Genomic DNA, 26,756 nt, shown 5'->3' on the forward strand with positions numbered 1-26,756 from the left:
AGTAAACTTGCAGTGAGGCTACTATAGACGGGGACCAAGGCCTATCCACGCTGGGGGATTACCTTTTCTTCTATACAACAGGCCTGCACAATTCTACAGGAGATTCACAAGTCAGCAGTTAGGAAAGAGCAACTAAAGCCGAGTCACTCTGCTGCAAACCTGCTGGACTCTGTTCCTCTTCACTACACCTGCATCTGCACTGTTTATCATTGGCAGTGTGTTGGGATAAAACTCCAAGCTCCATGACAAGTGCCGCAGTGTTACCGCAACACCTGCTTTTGCAAACTATAGCAAGCACCCCCTTGGTTACCACGCTCATCTGCAGTAACAATGTTTTGGGAGTGGTAATTATACTTCCTGTCAGCCATGTTAGCTGCCACTTGGCTCAGTTGTCTGTCACTCTAGTCTCTCGAGTCAGTCACAGTGAGATCCTCGCTTACTCTTATGTACACAGACACGTCATGTTGACTCTTCAGATTTTGGCAGAGGTAGTTGTAAGAATTCTATTTCCTGTCAGCCATATTAGCTGTCACAGGGCTCGGCCATCTGTCACTCTCCTCCCTTCATTACACGGACAATCCTGGTTTATTCTATATTCTGTTTTTTTCTGGTATCTATGACTAGTTATTTTTCAGGTACATATTAGATAGAGCAATGCCTTTATCCTAATGCAAGAGCAAGGAATTCTGGGAAGTATAGTCAAACGATCCATGTGGAAGCAAGTAGCGAGCTTCTCCTCCTATTTTGGGTTCAATTCCTGTCATGTATCTGTGTAAGAGAAAGGTATACTAAACCTGTACAGAGGGCCAGGAACCCACCTACAGACTCCGACCATAATGTCTAGAACCTGTTACCTAGATAATTTGGTGTGGATGCCGGCTTTGCTGTAACATAGGGAAAAGTCAAGAATCGGATATACCTTGTAAATATATTTACGAAGAGAGAATGTAAGCCTTATCGTCTACGGGAAGGTGACATTATATATCGATGGATGGGGAAGAGCAAGCAATGCTGTCCACACTACGGAATTTTCGCCTGACAGCTTTCTTTGTCCGCCCAAAGAATGAACCGGTTCCTTCTTCGGGCGGATGGAGCAATCCACCTGTGCATAGAATGGAGTCTTTGGCACAGATGGAAATGCGCACGGCCTTAAGCAGGGGGGAGCTGCGGAATCGGCGGAGAGTTCCCAGTGAGAATTCCGTAGTGTGGACATACCCTGAGTGGGTAAATGACTCCTGCCTTTTATAGATCATCTTATTACAGACTGATATATTTATTTTAGGGTCCTATTCCTCGGGCCGATGGGGGCCTGCTAGATCGGTGCTCATTTACTGGGCCTATTCCACGGCCCGATAATCGTTTAGCGAGGGCTGCAGGGATATCGTTAACGATGTCCTTGCAGCCCTTGTTTAAACACCATACTTTAGCTAAACATGTTGCAGGGCTTCTCCTGCGCTCCTTCTTTCCCCTGGTCCCTCACGCAGCAGCAGCTTCGGTGCGGCCTGTCTGAGCTGACAGACCGCTCAGCCAATCACTGGCCGTGACGGTCTTGGGCAGTGTATGGCTGAGCGGTCTGTCAGCTAAGACAGGCCGCACCAAAGCTGCTGCTGCACGCGGGTCGGGAGGAAGAAGGAGCGCAGGAGAAGACCTGCAACATGCTTAGGTAAAGCATGGTGCTTGTGAAATCGACGGTCGCCTGCTGCGCATTGCTATTCCACGCAGTGATGTGCGGTCAGTGCCCGATGATTTTAGGTTTAAACCTATATAAACAATCAGCTAATGACACGATCATCGGCTGGTTGTTGTCTCTATTCTACAGAGCGATAATCGGTTGAATCGGGCCAGTTATCGCTCCGTAGAATAGGACCTCAGGAGCAGATCAGCTTACCTTCCCATATCCCACCACCTTTGTCAGTACCATGGACAGTAGTAATAAATGACATAATCTGGGTTTCCTCCAAAACTTGGCGGCAGGAGCAGCTTCATGTTGGCTATTCCCCATATAGTACATCCTCCTCCATATTGTCTATGTCGGGTTTAAGAAACCCAGTGCAGAAAGAGCTAGTTATTTTTGTATTCTTAGCATCCTGAACATGAGGGTATAAAGGGGTCTTCCTGACATTCCATAGTGCCGTGTTGCCCCAATACTCATTCCATCCCTGTTTGTGCCTAATAATATAGCAGAGACCTCTTTATTGATGTGCCCACTACTACAATTAGCACATCGCTTCTTGTGCGGTTTCTTCTTGACATTTCCAATCCATGATCCATCTATCTATTCTGTATGTGATGCTGTGTTCTCTATCCTGTGACTCTCCAGCTGTTGCAAAACTACAACTCCCAGCATGTCCTGACAGCTGTCATCATGGTACATAGCAGGGTTCTCCGACCTGTGGCTCTGCAGATTTCACATGATTACACCTCCCAGCATGGTCTTGACAGCTTTCTTTGTAGTTTTGCAACAGGTTATACATTATATCACACAGAGTAATAAAAAATACAATTGCTCCAATTATGGCAACTTTCCGCTTCTAGTTCCTGATGTGAGTTGATGAGTCACAGATAATACACTCTATTAGCCCAGCGGCTGGCACTGGATTACTCACCATACCATTATTTTCTATGTATAACATACAGGCGGCATCTCCTTACCGCGGACATCAATATCGGCTAGGTTCAGGATGAATATCTCTGTGTCATACTGACTGAGAATCCTATAAACCGTTTTCTTATTATGGCGTTCAGCACACAGGAATGCTATCAGTAATTCCCTTGACAGCCTCTCCAATTCTTTACCAGTACTCCTCCTAATCCCTAGACTTAAAGGGGTTACCCCACAAATAACAGATATCCATAGGATAGGCGATAATTAGCCGATCAGTGGGGGTCCAACCACTGGGACCCCTTCTGATCATGAGAACTAAGGTGCAATGTCCCCAGGAATGAAGCAGCACATTGCTCATCCACAGCTAGTGCTCCATTCCACATTATGGCCCGTTCACAATTCAATTCGTAGAGCGGAAAGGCACGGAGAGTGGAGGCACGCAAGGCCTCCCTTAGAAAGAGACAGCATAGTGTGAATTGGTCCTTAATATGAGGGCTGCCATCTTGCCTGAGAACGTTTTCTAGGCATGCTCTGTAACCTGTGCAGAGGTCATAGAGCAGGAAGGGGTGATGGAGAGGTGTAACAATCACCTATTGTGAATGGCCTGATCCTGTCTTACCTATCTATGATTGTCACTCTTTCTGTGATAAGGAGGGCACCACTGGACCATTTTTGCTGCAGAATAGGAAATGTTAGCTTATTCTTAGGCTCAGTGGCCAGAAAACAAAGGGTTAAGTATTATTTTTTAACATGGAAAGAAAAATGAAAATTAAGGGGGGGGGAGGGGAATCCCCAAAAATTCTATAAGAAATATGTTTTACACAGAAACTTGATTGCAGCAATGGGTGCTTTACTGATGAGCCATTGCCTTTAATATATCAATGGCCTGCCTATTTGTCCTCTCTGATGCAGGTATACATAGCGGTGACTGCGGGGGAGGCAGAACAGCCCCGGTCCTGTGCGCTCTTCGCCCCAAGCTAGGACCGTTCTGTATAAAATTAGCTCTCCAGAAAAAGAAGTCTAAATTAAAAGCATAAATATTTGTGAGCAGCGTCCTCGCTAAAGCCCCAGCATCCCCCAGCCAAACATTGGAGGTGTCACATGTGATTACAGTAGGACAGAGAGAGGCCTTTTCAGCCGCAGACACTGCTCCTTTAATGCCAGAAGACGCGGCAGGCGGCTCAGACCCACAGCCGATCGCGCTCTCATCAATCAGCTCTCGCTATGGCTCTGAAAGGGCCAGTTTGTTAAACAAACACACTTAGTGTAAAAAGTTTATTCCAGGTAATTAGGGCTTCACTGCAATGGAAACAAATTATTCTGGCTACCGGTGCCAAGCCAAACAGCGGCGGGGGGGAGCGGCTGGGGAGAGGGGAGAGCCACATACAGAGCAGGCCAGAATTATTATCAGGAAAAGTGACAAGTACAGATCACGGCAACGGCTGACGTCTTAGGAGAACGGCCCAGGAACTTTCTAGGTAATAATCTTTCCTAATTCAGATCATAAAGTCAAGTACGTAAAAGAACAAGTAGCATCCACACTCAACGGTTAGCGTCTCTTAGGTTTCGGGACTTGGCTAAAGTGAACAGCAATGTTACTGTCAACCAAGAACCCCCAGAAGGTCACATCTTTTCGTAAATGTTTGGCATGACCCAATGGCGTCCATAGAGAACAGGGACCTCCTGCTAGGAAATCTCATTTCGCACTCCCTGGATGGAAAGGCCGGGTGTTTACTTGCCCTTGCTTTCCATGACCCTTGGACTAATAAAAAAATCCTGATCCGTTGGCTGTGTGTGTCCCCGTGTAACATGCGACTGATGATGATGAAGGTAAAGAGCCTCATGGACAATCCAGAGATCAATCGCTCAGCCCTGTCTACAGGATATTCAAGATAGGTAATAGGCTTGTTAAACAATCACCGATCTACTAGATTGGTGCTTACATAGCGCTCTGATCTGCCCTGGTAGTACTACCCTTACATGGAGCGAAAGGGGGACAGCCAGGACTTGCTCTCCTCTCTTTAGAGGCCAAATAGTCGTCATATGGTCTGCCATATGGTCATATCAAATTCTTCCATAATGTAAAGAAAAAAAGAGGATATGAATATGAGAGCTGTGGTCAGTGACTGGCTGAGCAGCAGTGTCTTGTGCCAACCTCAGTGCCAGTCGGTGGGGCGAAGCAGACACCAGGCATCGGGATGATGGAGGCACATTTTTACTGGATGACCCCTTTAAGGCCCCTCAAACGACCATTTTTACCCATCTAATACACATAGGGGTCCCCCGACTGAACAAATGATGGTAGAGAGAAGGATCAGGCATGTCGAATTTCAACTGCCTAACTCTTTTGTTCTAGGAGAAATAGGCTGCTGCCTAAGGAGTGTTCATATGTATGGAGGATTGGGAGTAGTCCTTTAAGGCATCCTTCTGAACACTTGGATGGGATCTCTCTTGACGGTATCATTTTCTATGTACGATATGTAAAAAAGGAAACACCACCCAAAATACAGCAATCTCCGATTACTGACATCTATGAGAGATTCTGACCGCTTCTACTTTATCATCTATTAGTCATTTCCACCGCCCTTCATTAATAAAAGTGAGTGGGAAATCACAACAGCCCTGCCCGACATTGGCACATTGGCCTCATTGAATAGAAACAGGATATGGTTCAAGGTCCTATGAGTAACATTATTTCTGCTTTTTTCCTAACCGAGGACCTGGCTTCTGTTTCCTCCTCATAGTCAGATTTCATGCTCAGAACTTCCTCCGCTTCAGCCTCCTTGTTTCCATTTGGATTATTCATTCTGGCCATTAACAGTGATAGTACCATGCAGGTGCACAACGTGATGTCACAGTGTTAATTACCTCTGTTCTGTGACATCATGGTAATCGTTCCTGTACTATGATGTCATTGTGTTAATTACCTCTGTACTGTGACATCACTGTTTCTTGTCCCTGTATTATGATGTCATTGTGTAATTACCCCCATACTTTGACTTTACTGTCTGTTATACATTATATTGTACTGTGTTTACTGTCGCAGTAAGATGACATTGCTGTATTTATTACCTGTGAACTATGACATCCCCAGGTTTATTACCTCTGAATTGTATCCAGGCTCTGTGACATCACTGTACCAATTAATCCTGCACAGTGACATCACAATGTTGAGGAATGCAAGCATACCCTAGAGATGTTGCAGTCATATCTGGGAAGTAGTGGCCCAGTGCATCATCTGAGTAGTCCATGAGTAGAGATGAGCGAACTTCAGGGCCATTTTAGTACACTTGTGGGCCCAGTGCAAAGACCTCAAGAGTGGGCCCCCCTACCCACACACACAGACTACCCCACCTTTGTAGCAATAGGGCTGGGAGTAGCAGTAGTGATAGGTGTAGTAGCAGCTGTAGGGCTGGGAGTAATAGTTTCAGTTACAGGCAGGCATGGTGGGGGAGAGACGGGTTGCCATGTTGGGTCCATACCTGCTTTTAGGTGGCTCTCTGTATTTCTCCTGCTCCTCCTGCCGATCTTAGTCCTCCGGGCTGGCTACTATTGCACCTGGGCCTGATCACAACCGTGAATGTTGTAGCTATGCCTGAAACAATTGGGCCCAATGTAAATGCACCATTTGTCCTCTGGTTAAAGCGGCCCTGGTGAACTTACCCAACATTTGCGTACGTCCGAACCTGAACACTTGACGTTTAACTCCTGGGGCCAGGAGAAGTCGGATACAGCCCTTGGGAGTCCTGAAAAAACATGGATGGACGAACCTGAACATTCCAAAAGTTTGCTTATCACTATCCCCGAGTTCTTTATCGTTAGATTAGAACCTTTCGGGTATAAACGGTGGCTCCTCATAATCAAAATCTAAGGAAATCTCTAACTTGGCCCTTATCCTTCTGGTTCGTACAATTATGGCTCACGATAGCGAAAGTAAATCTGCATGAAATATCACATTCCAGACGTTAGATTGCGGTAAATGTGTGACTGTGATGAATAGGCTCCATCCAGTCTTCAGCGGCAGACGTGGATTCTGGGTAAGGACACACAAATAATCAGCTGGCACTCACTTTTTGTTACTTTGACATATCAGAACTGTTACGTGGGTTTGTTTCCTTAGGCTTCAGCGCGTTTCATAGTCAATCTTTAAGACAGATGTTTATCCCCGTCAAGTTTATTTAGTTTTTTTCGGACCCTACCCCTGAGTTTTTTGGCTCTTGGGTCGACGTAGGCCACAAGAATGTAGCTGAGAGATATTACGGCCTTTCCGCTGAAGGAGAAAACTGGTAATTATTTTTTTTTAAGAGCCGGCTGTAGATCGGAGCTCAAGTCTGAGGAAGAAAATTGAAATTTGGAAGCATGGAGAAGCGTTCTATAGGTGGCTGTGTTTATCCAAACCTTTGCCGGCTCATTCCTTCAGGGTGCCTGAGGTCAGAGCCTCTAGATCTCGTTTCCAGGCTGGATATCGGGTATTCCCCTCGGTGTTTTGCTGTGAGGTGGGCTGTGTGTTTGTGTTTTGTGGTGAGGAGGGCTGCGTGTGTTTTGTGGCCAGGTTGCATGTGTGCAGTTATAAGGGTTGGGAAGGTGTAAATAGGATGGAATGCACACACATTCCGAGGGAACACATACTAGACCTTCCAGGGAACCGGCCTTTATTGTTGTGGCCTTCTGTTCTTATACAGGGAGCACGTAGGACTATGTAAATACAAGGGATGGAAATTTCTCCGTCGTAGTTTTGCAACAGCAGGGCGGCCACAGATTGGAGAATAGTAATACAAACGTAGGAATATAGGGGGAGATTTATCAAACATGGTGTAAAGTGAAACTGGCTCAGTTGCCCCTAGCAACCAATCAGATTCCACCTTTCATTTTCCAAAGAGTCTGTGAGGAATGAAAGGTGGAATCTGATTTGTTGCTAGGGGCAACTGAGCCAGTTTTACTTTACACCATGTTTGATAAATATCCCTAATAGTGATATAACCAATGCATACCCAAGGCGGCATCTCTACCAGGGGACTGCATCTACTATGTACCATTTATAACAGGCGTATCATCTTATATGGTGCATTTGGGTGCTCTTAGGTCTGTCTGTTTCTATCATTTTAACAAAAGAAAAAAATTATAAAAACTGTGGAATATATCCACATTCTAAACTTGGAACCCAACACAGAGATGAGCAGCGCTGCCCAGGCACCGCTCATCTCTTCTTGTATAAGCTGCCTGTTACAGGTAACTTTTGCTACATGTTCTTTTGTGCCAACCATTGACTGACATGTAGTGCCCACTTTCTAAATAAAAAATGAGGTTCTGCAGCAGCTTCAGCGTGTCTTATATAATACTGTAATACACACTTTAACTAAAGCGGAGCATAATACTTCAGATTCTGCAGATAATACCCTACACCAGCTTCTGCAGACCATCATAATACACACTTCAGATACCGCAGAGCATCATAATATACATTTTAGGTGCTGTAGAACAACATAATACACCTCAGCTGCTGCAGAACATCACAATACACACCCCAGCTGCTGCAGAAAATCCTAATATACATCCGATGCTGCAGAACTTTATAATACACACCTCAACTGCTGCAGAACCTTATAATACACCTCAGCTGCTTGCAGAACACCATAATACACACCTCAGGTTCTGCAGAACATTACAATACATACCCCAGCTGCTGCAGAACACCACAGTACACATCAGATGTTGCACACAGTCTTCATAAAAAAGGATGAAGTTGTTTCATATCAAGTAATTCATGTTCTGCAGCAGTTGTGGTGTGTATTATAGAGAATAACACCCCTTTCTATATATTATAAGTAGATTAGAAGTCGCACCTTGATGATTTGTTATATATATATATATTTATATTACAGTAGACATTCTACCATATCTTGTGAATAGCTGTGTGACTTCTGCCTCGGTAAACATGTTATTTGTGCTATAAGAGATGTGTTATTATCACTAGCAGCGTTTAGTGAGACCAAGTGGAATGTTTGCTTGTTGTTTGTGCGGCTTTTCAGTAGCGCTCTGTGCGCGGCCCCAGACAAGAGATGGTATGTCAGGAGATCTGCCCACTGGAGCCTCTGCATTAAGTGAGACTGCTGACTCCACCGGTAACAAGGACTCACTTTGATTTCTCTCTTTTTGCTACTCAGCACCAAATGTTTTGATTCCTAATTTAGATTATCCATCCTGACAAGTTCCAAAACGTGCTGTCTCCTGAAACCAGTGCTGATGGGGCTGCAGGCTCCGCTGAAACCGTACCCCCACCGCTGGAGGCCAGTGAAACAAGCAGAGGGCTGCTCCGGCAGCACGGTATATTAAGCTCTTATTAAGAGCATATTGTGTCGTTAAAAAGGCTATCTGACGCATTTCGGGTAAGATTTCAGCAGAACACATGGGGAGATTCCTATCCACATGCATATAACCTGAGTGAGTTATGCTTGGGTTACATTCCTGATATATTAAGTGATAACAATCTACATATAATACTGTCAACAACTGGACGTCATGACCCTAAAAAAGTTCTCTTAAAAGGATCTGTGTGCCTAAGTAAATACTAAGCGCAGCATTGGATTTGATGAAAGGCAGGGCCTCGTCCTGTTGGTATCACTGTGTACCGCAATGGACGCAAATTCTCACTCTCATACCGCATGTCACATGAATTGGGGCTTACTTGGTTATACTATTCCTAGCAGGGGGTGTTTGGGCCACTCAGGTGGTAAAGTCCAGGATACAGTAATTGACTTTACTGGTAGAGTTACTGAAGAGTTACAATCGGCAGTGTTCATAGACGCACAGTCTTATAAATGGTTACTACAACAAACCGGTCTAGTGACTGATGGTTTCCACATCTAGACTTTACTCCTGACTTGCTGGCTTGGGTTGAATAACCAACTAGTGTTGCTGGTCTCATATGTAGCATGACACCAAAATATGACAGTGTCTTATACTAATTTTTGTTACCAAAGCTGCGCTAGGTCCTATTTTCAGGGAATGTCTGAAGAATTCACATGTCACATGTGCAGTAAGGATAAATACTACGGGATGATGGCTTCCAGCCACCAGGAAGCTCACCACAGCACAATGGCACAGCACAGCAGGGACAGCGTACAGTATGGCGGCTTCTGGCCACCAGGGGAAGCTCACCACAGCACTCTTCTACAGCACAGCAGGGACAGTGTACAGTATGGCAGCAGGCGTCAGGATAACGGCAGACTGTGTGCAGCTCTAGGTCTTGCCTTAGGGGACAACATGGCTGGCAGCAGGCAACGGCCTCATCATGCCTTGTCTGTACGTTTACAAATGATGGCCGAGGAAGAGAACATCAGGGTGCATGTAGCTGCTCTGCAACGGACTGTGGCGGTAGGGGACAACGGCGGCCGGCTGAAAAGAATCACAGCTGCATACCCTGGTGTTCTGTTGGGCGGGCATGCTTACAAACACAAACTTTGCTAGGTCTTACTTTTGGTGGAGGCCTTATATTTAGCAATTCAGCCAAACCACTACAAGGTTTTATTTTCAGGGGATGTCTTATTTTCTGGGAAACAGGGTATCTGTTTCCCTTTTATGGGTGGGATCAATATCTGTAGGCAGACAGCAATTCTGATCCACATAGAGAAGAGATGAATGCAACTTGACAATGCTCAAGTCAGAACGCTCGGCATTTGAATACCGGTGGCTGAGAAAGTTGGATGTGGCCCTTGGGAGTCCAGCCTAGGCTGTATCCATGTTTTCTTAGGGCTGCATCCAACCTCTTGAGCCACTGATAATCAAATACCGAGTGGTCTGACTTAGGCATGCTCAATGTAGAGCTGTCCTTCCACTTTCACAGCTTTCTATTCTCTAGGTAGCCAGCAGCAGTGAGTCTTCATCCTCTGCCCCTCGGTTATGAGTAGTGGTGGTGCACCCACTGGACAGGCTGTCCCGACAGTCTGATTCACTCTACACTCCAGTCCTGTATATAGCCTAAGCTACACTCGTATCTGTAGTAAGCCCCAACCCTCTATAGACATTGTACCCTACTACATGTGCTTCTGTCTACAAAACCGTATATTGGGAGGCCACCCCCCACCATTATCAGTTGTAGTCTTCTGGTCACACTCCTCTTTTTGCAGGACTATTTCCCATGAAATAGCATTGCCGAGGCTTCTGTCTTTAGAACTCTGTGCTTGGCATTTCTGTGTTATTCCTCCTGGGAATCTATGACGAAATTCACAACTAGGTGTTACCATTCCGCTACCAAGGGGGGTATGTCCCTACAATCTCTGACACTGTCCATTCCTTATTGACAATGTCTGTGTATAGGGTCACACCCTATTGAGAAGGGGAGAGGTAATACCAAGTCGTCATTCTATTCTATTTCCAAGAGGAATAATAGCAATGGCGAGTGCAGAGTACTAGGAAAAGATTAATGGGGAGACGTACCAGGAAACGATTGCAAACGAGATTTTGTTTATCGTTAACCTGAAATCGTTCACCATATCACACGATATTCGTTAGTTACGATTGTTTACTCCACCTGATCCCAGCAAATGAAGGAAAGATGTGGAATTACACAGAAAATTATCATTTAAATTTGAACTATATAACGATTTTCCACACGATAATAGTCCCGTGCAGTATGGCCCCTAAGACAGTCTATTAGATGCGTTCTGATGCATCTGGTTAAAGGGAACCCGTCACCATGAAGATGCTACCTAAGCTACCAGCAGCATGTTATACAGCAGGAGGAGCTGAGCAGATTGATATATATCTTTTATGGGAACAGATTCTGTATAATTTGAAATGTATTGATTGAAATGTTGATGTTTCCAGGTTAAAGAGTCCAGCTCAGTGAGTGACCCCGCCCACTGGACTCCTTACCACAGAATGATCAAGGATTTCACTCAACATGTTATAATTTGTACTGTTTCTTTTCCCACAAAGATATAAATCAACCTGCTCAGTTCTTCCTACTCTATAACATGATGGTGATAGAATGAATAGTATTGTCTAGAGGACAGGTTCCCTTTAAAGGATTTACTCTGCAAGCTATATATGAACGTGTCTTCTCTGTTTTTGAGTCTATGAGAGGCACCACATGTTTACAGTCACAATATTTCACAGTCACAAAGCAACTAAAAAAAGTTGCGGCATTGATCACATGGCACCTCTAAGAAGTATTGGCCTATTCTCTTCTAGTGCACTCCCGGAATGGGAATTTGGGGCAATGTGACAAGTGTCAGCCTCCCTCTCCACCACTTCTATGTAGGTCAGGGATCCCACTTTGTCAGCCCAGACTCTATGGGGACTTGTGTAACTATAGGGCTGCCGCTGTGATGGACAGAGATCCACTCTCATTCTTGTTATGTTCAGTGTCTTTACAAAGACCCGAGACTCGGGACACAAAGGTCTGCTTGATACCAGAGACATAAGACTAAAGCATTAAGGGTAACCATGGAAGTAGCCAACAGATTGGAAGTATGCAAAGTATGCTTCCTATAAAAGATTAAGAAGCCTCCATATTGGACGTCGGTAAACTCGTTATTGTATAGGACGTCTCTCTGTGCTATTCACAAGACTGAATGTGTGGATTATAAAGGAAGATTAGAGGCGTAAAAAATGCCAAGGTTTACATATAGCCAGATCTCCTGTTTATACAAGCCACCAGAGGCCTGGTTTACATATTAGTCACCTGATCACCTGACTGCCAGGGGTCACCTGACTGCAAGGGGTCACCTGGTTACCTGACTGCGAGGGGTCACCTGACTGCGAGGGGGTCATCTGGTTACCTGACTGCGAGGGGGTCATCTGGCAGCAGATCCTGTGAGTTGTGCGGCCTCCATGGATCGGACTTGTTGCTCCTGCACATCCCATAGATCAGGAATGGGGAGTCTTTGGCTCTTCAGCAGTTGCAAAACTACAGTTCCCCTCATGCCTGAACAGCTAAAGCTTTGGCTGTCCAGGCATGATGGGAATTGTACTTTTGTAACAGGTGGAGGGCTGAATGTTCTCCGTCCCTGATATAGATTATCGATTGAGATCTGGAAAATCTGAAGGCCGAGTCACCACCTTGACTCTTTGTCATGTTCCTCTTTCCTAAACAATATTTGTAAGGCCGGAACATGATCCAGCACCTGACATGCTATTGTCCCTATATAATGCGTATTATTTGCTTCACTGGTTGGTGGTTTTATTGTTATGGGTTGATTGATGTATATACAGTGTAACATATGTGGCTGTATATTTGCCACATCCGTGGTTGTCTTTGTACTTTATGATCACATTGACTTTACATTCCTTGAGAAGCCATACATTGTCGCCACCAGCAGCAGAAGGTGTCACAGGAGGTGTCGTACCTGCTATCTGCTTTGTATTAGTTGTATTAGAAAGCAGACTCCACAGCCTTTTAATGCCAGAATAGATGGGGGTTATGTTAAGAATATCTGACTGATCCCTGGCGATCAACTCTGGGGAACGCTGGTAGTAAGTGATTAATTTCCCTGCAGTGCCTCTACAGGAGACATGAAGCATTACATTGTACCGTATGTAAATCCATGTGGATGGTCTTCAGAGAGTGAGACATACTTTGTAGCCACAGTTTTGCTCTGTCAGGTGATTGGGGGGGCTCCTTCATTACAGGGGTATTCCATTCAAACATAACTTTTCTTATGTTGCTGCCCATGGGAGACTAATAAGTCATCCCATACTTGTTGTCTTTTCAGTCTCCTTCTCCCAACTTGACCTCAGATTAACCCTCCCAGCATTACAAAGAAGCTACAATGTTGCAGATAAAGCCTTCCAGGGACTTGTTTACATTCGCTGTCTCAGAAGGGAGGGGGGAGGAGGGGGACAGAGAGAGAGGCTCACACACAGATTTTTGTGCCTTCAGCAGAAAGTAGCAGCTCAGAACTGGGGGAAGGAGACTGAATAGATAATAACAAGTATGGAAGCAATTGTTTGTCTCACCATGGGCAGCAACATATCAAAAGTTATGTTTGAGTGGAATACCCCTGTAATGAAGGAGCCCCCTCTATTAAGAAAGTCAAAATAGGGTATCTGGAGAGGAGTTTTTATTCGCAGTATAATGGAAGGTTCTGCAATATTCTAATATGCTAACAAGCAGCTCACTAAGGAAGTAGTGTGTTGTGAGCCGGCTTGGTGGGCTTATAGACTGTCTGCACACAAGAGGTGATCATCAGCTATGAAGGTGTGGGAACTGGGACCGACGCGCTACAGCATCTAGGACCACAGATCAGCTAACATTTGGGGCTGTGAAGTAGACTGGTGGTCACTGCACCTCTGCTAACGGAGTTGCTTCGGCTTAAATTCTGACAACATTATCAGAATAGGATTTCCGCTGGTTGGTAAAGTTTTGTCTTCTCTGATGACTCACATGCTTCATAGTATGGATAGACATTGGCATGGCAGGCAGCAAATATTAGAGAACAAACACCCTGCAGCCATTGCTGGAAGAACACAAGCTGGTGCTGAAGCACTATGGTCTAGGGGATGTTCTCATGGTGTTCTCTGGGCCACTCACCCAGGTGGATATGAATCCATCCTTGCAGATCACGTTCACCCATACCTGCTGACTGTCTCCCTGGGGAGGATGGGATCTTGCAGAAAGATGATGCAACATGTGACACGGCTAAAAATGTCTATCACTGGTTGGAAGAGCATGACCAAGACACGTAAAGGGGTAGTACAGTCGATTTTAAGAAACTTTGTAATTGGGTTTATTAGCTGAAAATTGCATTTTTATCATGAAAAAGCAGTTTGAAGCTCTGCCCCCTGTGTAATCCTTTGTTCTCTGCTGGGGACTAATCTCCCTCCTCCCCTCTCCATAGGTTACACAGGGCTCGACTGATGTAAAAGAGTCGAGATTTTTTGATAATGAGCAGTGAACGAGAGAGAGGAGGGGGGAAAGGGCGCGGGACCTGGGGAAAGTCTTTTTGAATGCAGATAATGGCATATTTGCCTAATAAACCCAATTACAAAGTTTCTTAAAATCACCTGTACTATTGGTTTCTGCAAAAAAACAAAACAAATGACAGTGACACTTTAAGATCAACTGGTGCCAGAAAGTGCCAGAGATTTGTCATTTACTTCTATAAAAAAAAAATCTCTAGTCTTCCAGTGCTTACCAGCTGCTGTATGTTCTGCAGGAAGTGCTGTTATCTCTGACACAGTGCTCCCTGCTGCCACCTCTGTCCATGTCAGTAACTGTCCAGATCAGTAGCAAATACCCATAGAAAACCTCTCCTGCTCTCCACACTGGAAAGAATACAACACTTTCTGCAGGACATACAGGAGCTGATAAGTACTGGAAGACTTGAGATTTATATATATATATATATATATATATATATATATATATATATATATATATATATATACATTTATTTTATTTTATTTATTTTATTTTTTTGCTGAACTACCCCTTTAAGTACTATCTTACCCTCTACTTCCCCAGTCTTGATGGATTTGTTTTATCTATGGATCCTCCAGCATTCAGCATGGCGGTGACGCTTACCAAGACCTTATTGAATTCGCCCCCAGCCTGTCTAGCTTCTGGCCATGCTAGCACTAGAAATTAGCTGGTGGTCATAATAATATGACTCAAATGTGTACTATATCAGATTTCTTCTACACCCTTTTCAATACCTCTGTTTGCTGTCAATGAATGGAGTCTGTGTTATTCTCCTCTAGTCTAGACAGGAGCCCAGGAGTGTTTGCACGTGTAGTGGCCCCGGGCTGTAGTAATGCAGCGAGTCTCTCCTACCAGGTCCCACTTCACAGCCGCGCTCACCTCTCCCTCTCTCTCTCTGCCCTGTGCTCCTTTCATGCTGTGTGGTCGGTATCAAGGGAGGTTTACGTTGCTCCATAAAAAATAAAATTCATCAAGGCAGTAGTTGCCAAGCCTGTGTAACCGCATCTCGGCATGGCTTCCCCCGTCATCACTGTCTGGGCTCCTTCAGAAAATCAGCTTTCCAAGCCTGAGAAAAAGCTTGCTTTCAATCCTGGCACCACTTAAATTGTTAATATATATAAGGTTGTATTATGTTTGGGTGGCGTATTAAAAATCAGCTAAGCGTTGCCTTGAGATTAGCATTCAGCAATGTGCATGGGGTTTTGGTGAAGTTATTAGGTTATTTGATGCTCGGCTGACACCCTCGCTGTTTGCCACTTGAAAAGTGTTGTTTTAGTTAAGGGGGCACTAAACTTGAAATGCGAGTCGGTCCAATAAAAAAATAGCATCTGTTCCAATAATACGTGGAGTTCATGGGGCATCCCTCATAGCCTGACAACAGGCACGCCATTGTCCTGCACTGCCATGGGAGTTTTATAAAGACAACCTCTGTCTATATGTAGATTTACAAACCCACTGGGGACCCCCTGCTATGAGCCAGGGCAGACAGCCGCTAAGAAAGTGTGGCTCCTACCCTGGAGGACTCCGCCATGTATTACATTTGAATGGACAGTGTTGTAATGCTACCTTTCTCCAGCAGAGGCCACTGCAGAAGAACTGTTTGGCCCATTGCATCTTCCCTAAGCCGATCACTGAGATGCCTTCTCCAAAAGGCTTGTCATACTTCACCCTTAGATTAAAAGATTCCCAGTAAAGTCAAATTACTACATATTATATTTAGCTATTTATAAGTTATATTGGTTTATAGGCAAGCTGGGAAACCATCAGCATGGCTGCCAGTACAGGTTTCCGATGGTTGTTGTTGTTAGTCAGGCCAAGCTTAGGGTTGGTGGAGACCCCTGGGCAAAGAATATGGTTGGGGTCAGTGTCTACTCTTATCTACGCATTCAAGACCTCCAATTCAAGATGATAGGTGTCTACCATTTTGTCTGGCAATAAATTTGGAAAGAGCTAGATTGGACTGGGGTGTGAATGTGTCTACATGTTTGAAGCCCAAGGCCAGTCCTATAATCTATATAATATAATGCGTAAACAAATAGAAACTATTGGGTAGCAGTAAAATGTCCTAGACTCATGTGGTGCCAGGATCACTGTATTCTCAACCCAGATCTGGCTTAAGTGATGGTAGCAATGTGAACAGGATGTTGAGCGTGTTAAAGGAGAAGTCTGGCAAAAGTTTTTATTAAAGTATTGTATTCCCCCCCCCCCCCCCCCCAAAAGTTATACCAATCACCAATATAGACTTATTACAGGAAATGCACATAAAGTGCTTTTTTCCCTGCACTTACTACTGCATCAAGGCTTCACTTCCTGGATAACATAGTGATGTCACTTCCTGGATAACATGGTGATGTCACTTCCTGGATAACATGGTGATGTCACTTCCTGGATAACGTGGTGATGTCACGACCCGACTCCGAGAGCTGTGCGGGCTGTGGCTGCTGGAGAGGATGATGGCAGAGAGATGCTCAGTGTCCCTCCAGTGCCCTGTGTCCCTCAGTGTCCCCCTGCCATTATCCTTTTCAGCAGCCACAGCCCGCACAGCTCGGGGAGTTGGGTTGTGACATCACCATGTTATCCAGGAAGTGACATCACCATGTTATCCAGGAAGTGAAGCCTTGAAGCAGTAGTAAGTGCAGGGAAAAAAGCACTTTATAACCATTTCCCGTAATAAGTGTATATTGGGGGTTTGTATACCTTTTAGGGGGCAATATAATACTTTAATAAAACATTTTGATGGACTTCTCCTTTAACTTGCAAGTTTTTTTTTTTATTACGTGCTTATATTAGGTGTTACTAGGAATTGTGAACTAAGCGTAAGGCAGTGTGTAGGACCCAGTAAAGAGCAGACAGGCCATGTCCGCACACCAGCTTAAGTTAGCCCACTCTGACTGGAAGGTCTCAGTCGTCTTTGGAGAGTGGGTTGAATTAGGTTGGCAGTGATTTTGGTTATGATCAGGAAAGGGGTTAAGCTTGGGAGACTCCTACCTCAGAGCACACTTCAAATTTAAGAGAGAAGGTCATGTGACCAAGTTCTTTACATCCTTACAGAGACTACCTGTGAAAGAAGAGCTGAATAGAATGATGTACCACTTACAGCTGATTCATAGAGATCCTCCTAAATAACACAGACATAGTCCTCTCCATTATGCCTGTCCACTCACTAGTCCTGGATATTCATAAGCACCAGCACACCCTAACCACCGAATGCTGATATGCTGTGTATAGGCAGTCAACTGTCAATCAGCAGATGGAGGGCGGGGGGAGGAGTGTGGCATGAAGCCTATTCTCCTGCATATTAGGGGAACTGCTGAACGGAATGATAGAAGTAATACATTGTTCTGTTGAACATTTTTCTCACTAGTTTATGCTGCCCTCATTTAAGGCGTTTAGTTTCCTGCAGCACCCCCAGAGGTAAAATGAAGCATTACACAGTGGTCATTTACATCAGTAGGTTGTCTGGGTAATGCAGGGCAGGACTAGGTCTTGGTCTTGTCCTCTTTGTAACTGCTCTCCATTCTAGGCAAGAGATGAGACTTCCCTCCGTTAAAGGGGTACTCCCATCTCAGCTAACATATTTAAACCTGTAGGAATCATCAAGTTTATATAATTTTGTGAATACATTCACTTACCAAACTTGTCTCCTTCTCCTGATATGCTGCTCTTACCTTCCAATTAGCGTGTAGGTGACCGACCACCACTCTGCTCTAAAAGCAGGAGATAGACTCTTATTTTCCTGGATTTATGCGACCCATATAGACATCAGCGTAGGTATTTTTACACTTCTTTCCACGTCACCTCTGTAACTCAGTGGTCTGGTGGGGGTAAGACGTGTTGAAAGGTTTCCTATGAGAGGCATCCTCTGCGGCTGCTCTTTTCCATGAAGCCTAGACTTTGATGCAGGAGGACTTTTTATTGAAAACAAGCTTTGTGTTACTGAGATGTAAGAGAGAATAGTAAGAAAGCATCTGCTGTAAAGCTGATCTGTCAGGACTGATTAAGAACAGGATCTATAAGGGAACATCAAACATTTCCTGCATATCTTATCAGTTATAATTCAAAAGTATATGTGTGTATGTATTTCCTGGAGGAATTGTATGAGATTAGAAAAACATGGCTGCTAGCTTCCAGTAACAGCGCCACTCGTGTCTAGAGGCTGTATCTGGTATTGCAGCTCAGCCCCACTGTAGTAACAAACACAACCCCTGGACAAGAGAGGCGCTATTTCTGCAGGGGAGCAGCCATGTTTTTCTAATCTCACACAGGTTCTTTAATTTTTTCTTGTACATAAGGCTGAGGAATAAACTGTAACGTGTGTCACACAACAGCAGATGTGCAGTCAAAATGACACTTGTCTGTGACTTCATAACAGGTGCGATTTTGGTGGTAATTGCAGAAAAGCCGCATGCAAGTTCCATTGAGGTCAGTGGTGGCAAAGTAGATGGATTTTTTCATGACTGTTTTATAGAAACATAAAAGGTTGTTGGCAGAAAAAGACCACTGGGTCCATCTAGTCGGCCCTTTCAGTATTTCCTTTCTTATTATCTTAGGATAGATATAGGTTTATCCCAGGGAGGTTTACATTCTATTATTGTAGATTTACCAACCACATCTGCTGGAAGTTTGTTCCAAGCATCTACTACTCTTTCAGTAAAGTAATATTTGTGTCGCCCTGGCCTAAGACAGCCTATACAACAGTATGATTCAAAGTTCTCGCTATATTAAAGTTTAATCATCTAACATCTAAGTCCACAGGGTGCTGAAGATGAAAGCAAGTTTCTTACCTTCATCCTCTGCGCCTATTCCTTCCTTTTAGGAGTTTAATCTTTATGCTAATTAGGCTTTTAATGTACTGGGACAATCCCGCCCCCAGTGCACCAATCTGGCCCGCCCACGGTTGGTTGGCTCTGCTGATATTCATTAAATTGGTACACTTGGGGCGATAGCCCTGCCCCCAGTGCACCAAAAAGTCTAAATAGCATAAATATTAAACTTCTTAAATGACAGAAACAGCACAGAGGATGAAGGTTAAGAAACGCACTTTCATCCTCAGCACCCCATGTGCTATAGGGACATTTCAGCAGGTTAGATTCTTCTGCAGATAGTTTACCTTTTAAGGGTAAGTGCATTCCGGATTCCGCCGCTCGTCCCCGCTTGACTTTCCACCCTTTTCATAGACTACATTCTATACTTATGTGGATTTTGCCATACGCCCAGGTATCTGGTGCATGTGGCCAGGTTGTGTATGCACTTGGTGCCATTGACTGGTTTTCACGTTGCCCAGACCTTAATCCATTTGGGTATCTGTTTAGTGTATCCGACACCGCCAGTCGGTAGCTGTTCAGTGTATCCGACACCGTCAAGTAGTGTAACAGACTCGCTGATGCCCGGAACCTGGTCTAGGGCAAGACCTCCAGAGCACCTTGGCTCAATCTTATCAGGAACATGCCTATACAGTATGTTGCCAGGAATGCATACAGCACATGGGGGGCATGCACGCTTCTGACTCTCTTAAAGCGTTTCTGCTATAAAAATTTACGTAGAGTCGATCTTTCTGCGAATAGTTTTCAGTGACCGTCGAAACCTTATTTTCCGTCAGTTAATTACATAATTTACATCTGATAAGTTTAACTTTTGTTTTGTCTGACTTTATAAAGCCAGACACACTCCCCAGGATAGGATGGTTCCTAATGAGAGTTAGCAGCTGCAGTTCTGCTTACAACTTAAAATCCCAGACACAGACAGCTAATGTACGTATCAGTAACATAAGTTGGGCAAGTGCCCCCTTTATTGATTTGTGTTAACTTTTATAGACAAAATATGGGGCGGTACTACTCATGCGCAGTGTTTTCAAGTATTGTAAACTTAAAGGAGTAGTCTGGCGAAAATTCTTATTAAAGTATTGTATTGCCCCCCAAAAGTTATACAAATCCCCAATATATACTTATTACTTATAAAGTACTTTTTCCCCTGCACTTACTACTGCATCAGAGCTTCACTTCCTGGATAAAATGGTGATGTCACATCCTGGATAAAATGGTGATGTCACAACCCAACTCCCAGAGCTGTGTGGGCTGTGGCTGCTGGAGAGGATGATGGCAGGGGGACACTGGGGGACACAGGGCACTGGAGGGACACTAAGCATCCCTCTGCCATCATCCTCTCCAGCAGCCACAGCCCGCACAGCTCTGGGAGTGGGGTTGTGACATCACCATGTTATCCAGGAAGTGACATCACCATGTTATCCAGGAAGTGAAGCCTTGATGCAGTAGTAAGTGCAGGGAAAAAAACACTTTGCATTTCCCATAATAAGTGTATATTGGTGATTTGTATAACATTGGGGGGGGGGGGGGCAATACAATACTTTAATAAAGATTTTCGCTGGAGTTCTCCTTTAACATATGCGTCAGAGTTCCTGGAAAGTATCATTGTGAGCGATAGTTCACAATCCTTTCTTCCTTCCAGACCGTCTTTCTGTCACACTCTGATCACGTTCTGATCATCTGCTAATCCAGAGAGCTGGCTATTCAAATCCGGCCTGTGGTATGAGCATTCCCTTCATTTTTTGCGCAGTGTGTGATGTGAAGCCGCTCTCCCTCTTCTGCAGCCGCACTGTGACAGCTCGCTATCCGTGTTACATGTTCCTGTTTATTACACGTTCTGCTAATTGGCACAACCGTAGGAAAGTGACAACTTCCTTGTTTTCCCCGAACGCTGCGATTGCTCCGGGCAGAGTTGAAGCTTCTTCCTCTGCCGCTCCTCGTGTTTGCCCCGAAACAACGGAATCATCCAAGTGTTTTTACAACAGACCGTGTTATTGTTCTACAATCCACTGCCTGAGGCCTAAACCTCCTGAGAAGTGCCGTCCCTCACAACTCGGCACCACACACAGCTCCACACAACCACCTCATCCCCAGAGTTCCCTCTGTTCACTGGTAATGAAATGATGAATTGGTGGGAGTTTTGAGGTTTGTGAGGTGGTTTTATATAGAACAGGGCTGTTGGGGTTGTACAAGATTAGAAAAACAGCGCCACACCTGTACACAGGTGGCATTACAGCTTAGCACCATTCTCTTTAAAGGAGCTGAGCAGCAGTACCTGACGGAGCATGAACATTGGTAGTGGCCCTGTTTCTGGAAGAAAGCAGCCATGTTTTTCTAGTGTGATACAATTCTTTTCATGACTGTTTTCTTCCAGGAACAGCCCCACCCTTAAAGGGGAACTTTGGCAATTTTTTTGCAGAGCAGGAAAGGTTTTCTATGGGGATTTGCTACTACTCTGGGCAGTTCCTGACATGGACAGAGGTGGCAGCAGAGAGCACTGTGTCAGACTGGAAAGAATACACCACTTCCTACAGAACATACAGCAGCTAAGTACTGTATAACTTTCTGATACCAGTCGATCTAAAAAAAAAAAAAAATACTTAGCTGGAGTTCTCCTTTTAAAGGAGAAGTCCGGCCAAAATTAATTTTTGATATGTTGTTACTTATGAAAAGTTATACAAATTTCTAATGTACATCAATTATGGGAAATGCACATATAGGGCTATTTCCCTTAATTTAGTAGATCAGGAAGTGTTAGAATTCTCTCAGATCCAGTGACGTCACAACGAAAGGTGTAATTCCTATGGAGTGTCCAGTAGGGGACTTTAATTGTTTCTATGGATTTCTATGTAATGTAATGTGGTGTAGTGTACAGTGCTTTATTGAATGAATACATCTATGGAATACTTTGGGGAGCAAGTGTTCCTGCTCCCAAAGTATTGCATAAATGTATTCATTCAATACATTAGGATATCACAGTAAGCCCGCCGATCCGCCGCATTCCCTTCGCACTCCCGCCGATCCGCCGCATTCCATCCGAACCATATACACTGAACTACAGCTCCCATCATCTGCTTATAGTATGAACAGGTGATGGGAGCTGTAGCTGGGTAATGGATATCACTTGCCTGCGATGCCACTGCTTAGGGTAGGTTCACACTGCGTTTTCAGCATCCGTTTAACGGATCCGTTTTTTTAGCGGTCAAAAAAGTAGTGTCAACAGTATTTTATTGTGCGTCAAAAAAAATGCATCCGTTTTAATCCGTTTTTTATAATGGAAGTCAATGGAAAAACGGATCAAAAACGGATGCACACAAATGCATCCGTTTTTTGCAAAAAACTGATCCGTTAAACGGATGCTAAAAACGCAGTGTGAACCTAGCCTTATGCCGCCGGGCGCAGGGGGGAGCCGCTCAGTACACAGGAGCGCTCCCCCCTCCTCCTCCTTCCTAGATACCTTCCCCCCTATAGCACTGCTGACTCCCTGCCTGGCCGCCGCTCTCATATACCGGCTCCCGATGCTTCCTGGTGTCCGCGCTGATGCATCGGGAGCCGGTATATGAGAGTGGAGAGCGGCGGCCAGGCGGGGAGTCAGCAGTGGTATAGGGGGGAAGGTATCCCGGAGGGGGGAGCGCTCCTGTGTACTGAGCGGCTCCCCCCTGCGCCCGGCGGCATAAGCAGTGGCATCGCAGGCAAGTAATATCCATTACCAAGCTACCATCACCTGTTCATACTGTAAGCAGATGATGGGAGCTGTAGTTCAGTGTATATGGTCCGGATCGGTGGGAATGCGGCGGATCGGCGTGCGGCGGATCGGCGGGCTTACTGTGATATCCTAATGTATTGAATGAATACATTTATGCAATACTTTGGGGAGCAGGAACACTTGCTCCCCAAAGTATTCCATAGATGTATTCATTCAATAAAACACTGTACACTACACTACATTACATTACATAGAAATCCATAGAAACAATTAAAGTCCCATAGACTTCTATATAGAGAGCGCCCCCTGCTGGACACTCCATAGGAATTACACCTTTCGTCGTGACGTCACTTGATCTGAGAGAATACTAACACTTCCTGATCTACTAAATTAAGGGAAATAACCCTATATGTGCATTTCCCATAATTAATGTACATTAGAAATTTGTATAACTTTTTCATAAGTAACAACATATCAAAAATTAATTTTGGCCGGACTTCTCCTTTAAGTGTGTGTCTGGTATCGCAGCTCATTTCCATTTAAGTAAATGGAGAGGAGTTGTAATACTGCACAAAACTTGAAGACAGGTGTGGTGCTTTATTTTGTAAGAAAGCAGCCATACTTATCTCATCCTGAATAACCCCTTGAAATGAGAGTCCAGCACTGAGATTAACTGATAATTTTCCCTGCAGTGGCCACTGCAGGTGAAATGTAGTATTACATGCAGGGGCGGATTAACTTTACCATAGGCCCGAGGCTGTTCACCAAGCCTGGGCCCCCCTACCCCACTGTAACTATATGTTTAGTATTGCTCCTCCATAGTGCAGACTGTACAGGACCTGTGGTGACATCATAGTCACATGATAAGGTCCTTCAGTATGTTCTGAAATGTTACTGCATTGTCTTCTGGCTGCAGTTTTGAGCTGATTTATGAAAAACTGAGGTAAAAAAGCACAATTTTTTTTGCAAATCATGGCAGAACTGTAGCCAGGAGACAATACACCACTGAAAGTATAAGTCTGTTTGGGCGGCCATGGGCCCCGGGCTACCGCTCAAAACGGACCTATTATAATCCTCTACTGATTACATGTACCCATGAAATTCATGGAATTGGCCCCATCTATGAAATATTGGCCCCCAGCAGCACAGAGATCTGGGTCATAAAGGGCACCAACAACCAAGAGTAGTTTTACAGCAAACCAGAAAGCAATTTCTACACCCCTGCTTGTGAGGAATGACAGCCCTGTGTATACCACAGGGTGGTGGCTAATGGAGGTCGGCACTCTTCTGTCTACCTCTAACTCTTATCTGTTGGAGGTAAAAACCTGGCAAATAAAATATTCAAAGTAATTTTGTCAAGGTCCCTAGTACCGAATGTCTGAAATACTAGAAGTGTTGTCATGGGACTGAGGCAATACAACGGCTTTTATGAAAATCTGTAATATTAACCACTGATATAAGAATGACATACTATTTAGTTTTATTAAAGCTCCTAATGCTGTATTCTGTACCGGGATCCTGATTGCCCTGTTTGCTTATCAAACCTCTGAGCCGTCAGAGCACAATGGCAGGAAGTGTTGTCATGGGGACAATGGCATAGATTCATGTTTTCATTAGAGATCTGTAGTTTCAACCTCTGATACTTCATCATCACATAAAGCAATATCATCTTCCACCACCGCCACGATTTCTGCTCACCTCCCTGATATATAATTACATTTTTAAAGGATGAGACAGTCAGTGACTAACATTTCCCCTAGATGTTATTACAGCCCATGGGAGGCAGCTAGCCAGCTCCACACTCTCTATGGGCTGAAAGGGATCCTCCAGGTTTTCTCCTGTTTGTATTTACTTTACATTATGGACCACCATGGCGGAGGAGTGTGACACATTAGCTGGCACCATCAGTGACACTGCCCCCATATCACTGAGCACCACTTACCTCCTATACCACTGCTCTTCTCTTCTCTACTTCTTATAAGTTGCTGTCTCAGCATTGCTACTCGAGATACTCGCTCTCTCACAGTCACCATGCTATTAAAGGGGTGGTTTAGAAAACCCATTTTCGAGTACCCTAGAAAAGAGCGTCTCTCACTTTGGAGGACCCAGCACGACCATGCTTATGCAGACAGTCCATTGATTTTAATAAGAATCTGTGTAATGCTTCTTTTCTCCTGTGGTGGTGCTGCTGGGACTTTGGAAACTCACTGCTGAGTGAGGATTCTGTGAGCAAAACACTATGGGGTGGAGTTATCAAAGGTGTGTCAGGCCAAATCAGGGATGGTGGCGATGCAAAGAGAGCTCACATGCATCAGCACCTCTACATTAAAGGGGTAGTTATTTCAAATTTCTGGTGCCAGAGATTTGTAGTTTACTTCTATTAAAAAATATCTAGTCTTCCAGTACTGATCAGCTGCTGTATGTCCTGCAGGAAGTGGTGTATTCTTTCCAGTCTGGAGAGCAGAAGAGGTTTTATATGCTCTGGACAGTTCCTGACATGGACAGAGGTGGCAGCAGAGAGCACTGTGTCAGACTGGAGAGAATACACCACTTCCTTGAGGACATACAGCAGCTGATAAGCTTTTTTAATAGACATAAATAACAAATCTCTGCCACTTTCTGGCACCAGTTGATTTCAACTAATTATTATTATTTATTTTTTTTGCTGAACTCCGCCTTTAAGCCAGCATGCCTGTGAACTGGAAGGGAAATAGGACAGCATGTGAGATGGTGATCAATAAATCCCCTCCATGCAGTCAGCTTAGTGTTGGGAGAACATCTAACCAAAAGGCATATCCAAAAAGGGGAACTTTTTTTTTTATAAGGTTTTTTTTAAGGCTGGGGAGACACTGGGGTAATACAGATGCATATTACATCTGCAGGCTCCTACCCAACCAGAACAAACAGCAGGGTTGTCAGACCTGACCTGACCTGGATTGTCAGACCTTACCAATATAATAGAGATGCAAAAATGGTAGTGTGAATGCAGCCTTAGGCCTTGTCCATGGGTTGCTTTGGTTTTACGGTCTGCAATTCATGGGCTGCCCATGCTGTGTCCTCATAGGGCTGGCCGCAGTCATGGACCCCGAGGCCAATAGAAGTCTATGGAGCCTTGACCATGGTACGGATGCAACAATGCATTGACCCATAGACTATAATGGGTCAGAAACTGTAGAAATTGCATGTCTACAGAGGAGCCGGCGCACCCCTGTATAGTCAGTTCCCGATTACTCCTGTATATAAGGGGGTTCTCTATGTGCAGTTGTTTGCAGCATCCCAATATATTACTGCACCTTCCCCAGTATACAATATTCTATAATGTAATATACTGGATGGCCTTCCTGGCTGCGGATATTTGTTCTATAACTCTTCACGTAAAACAGCATGGAGCTGTGTGTGATGTAGGCGACAGGGGTTAAGTGGTGACGCTTACACCGTGAACGCTGACAAATGGCATTATACTTCATACAGTGAAATGGACCCCTAAGGCGTGCTCTGGGGAGCGGGGAAAATGTTGCCTGGATTTCTTGTCAGCAGATTTACAGTACAAGAAGCAGCATACATGTGTGATGGGGAAAGTGGATCACAAGCCATAATATACAGCAAGACCGATCTCTATGTAGATTGTCCCTGACATGTGAGGGGTAGCTGGAGGCTCCTGGGTCCTAGTGCAAGGGCTCCTGAAATGTCACTCCTCTA

The 26,756-nt window shown here is 44.6% G+C and overlaps 1 protein-coding gene across 6 annotated transcripts in view; it reads left to right on the forward strand.

The window, feature by feature from the left end:
- The window catches only part of LOC138801300 (ankyrin repeat and fibronectin type-III domain-containing protein 1-like), a 195,318-nt gene that overhangs the window by 79,709 nt on the left and 88,853 nt on the right, over positions 1–26,756 (forward strand). Inside the window, exon 1 of one of the 6 annotated variants that reach the window (XM_069983964.1) lies at positions 12,361–12,421. The exons of the other annotated variants lie outside the window; for them this stretch is intronic. The gene's annotated coding sequence lies outside the window, so the exon portion shown is untranslated. Of the gene's footprint in view, positions 1–12,360; positions 12,422–26,756 lie in introns of those variants that run through there. 6 annotated transcript variants of the gene reach the window in all.

The sequence above is a fragment of the Dendropsophus ebraccatus genome, chromosome 9, assembly GCF_027789765.1.
Source record: "Dendropsophus ebraccatus isolate aDenEbr1 chromosome 9, aDenEbr1.pat, whole genome shotgun sequence".
Classification (NCBI taxonomy): Eukaryota; Metazoa; Chordata; class Amphibia; order Anura; family Hylidae; genus Dendropsophus; species Dendropsophus ebraccatus.